This window comes from Penaeus monodon, chromosome 27, assembly GCF_015228065.2.
Source record: "Penaeus monodon isolate SGIC_2016 chromosome 27, NSTDA_Pmon_1, whole genome shotgun sequence".
In the NCBI taxonomy this organism is placed as follows: Eukaryota; Metazoa; Arthropoda; class Malacostraca; order Decapoda; family Penaeidae; genus Penaeus; species Penaeus monodon.
This window is the reverse complement of record NC_051412.1, coordinates 17,353,998-17,354,721: the sequence shown is the minus strand read 5'-3', so window position 1 is coordinate 17,354,721 and position 724 is coordinate 17,353,998.

Below are 724 nucleotides of genomic sequence, written 5' to 3'. Positions count from 1 at the left end.
TTCCTCATGTAATGAAATGTCATCGCTTTACACACGGCAGCCGAGCCTCCCTGGTGTTGTTGTAATAGGGATTACGAAATCTCGATCTGTTTCATAACTTCAGTTAATAGTCATTTATGAGAAAGAGTATGTATTCAAGTGAAAGTAAATTAAAAATAAAGTTCCTTTATCTCTCAAACTATTCACTGTTTAAATCATGTCGGTAATAAAAAATATGTACACAGCGTGTAACTGATTATTTATTGTTCCACTATATATAAACATACAATTTACGAATATAAGTCAAGGGGAATTGTAGTATACAGAAAAGCTAAGTCCTTCCCTTCCGACAGGATAAAATTTAAGATATTGATATTCTTTCAACGATGAGTATCAGTTGTGCTCTTGTCATTTTTGAAAAGTAAATCCATGTATGCTTTTGTAAATGAATAATAATGGGCGTCTCAGACTAAATAATTGGAGCGCAAAAAAATAATTAACGTGGGGAAGTACAGTAATTATTTCCATCGACGAACGAAAATATATTATCTCATTGGGAATCAGATTACGGATGTCCGCCTTTGCCATTACGGATATAAGGGGAGAAAATGTCAGGAAAGAGGCCTAGAAGCAGATATCAGGAAGATTCCAGTCAGATGAAGAATAAGCTCAAGAGATTTGGGAATTTCTACCGCATAGGAACGCGGTTTTCACATCAGGGCTTCTTGTAATCCACTAAACCTCG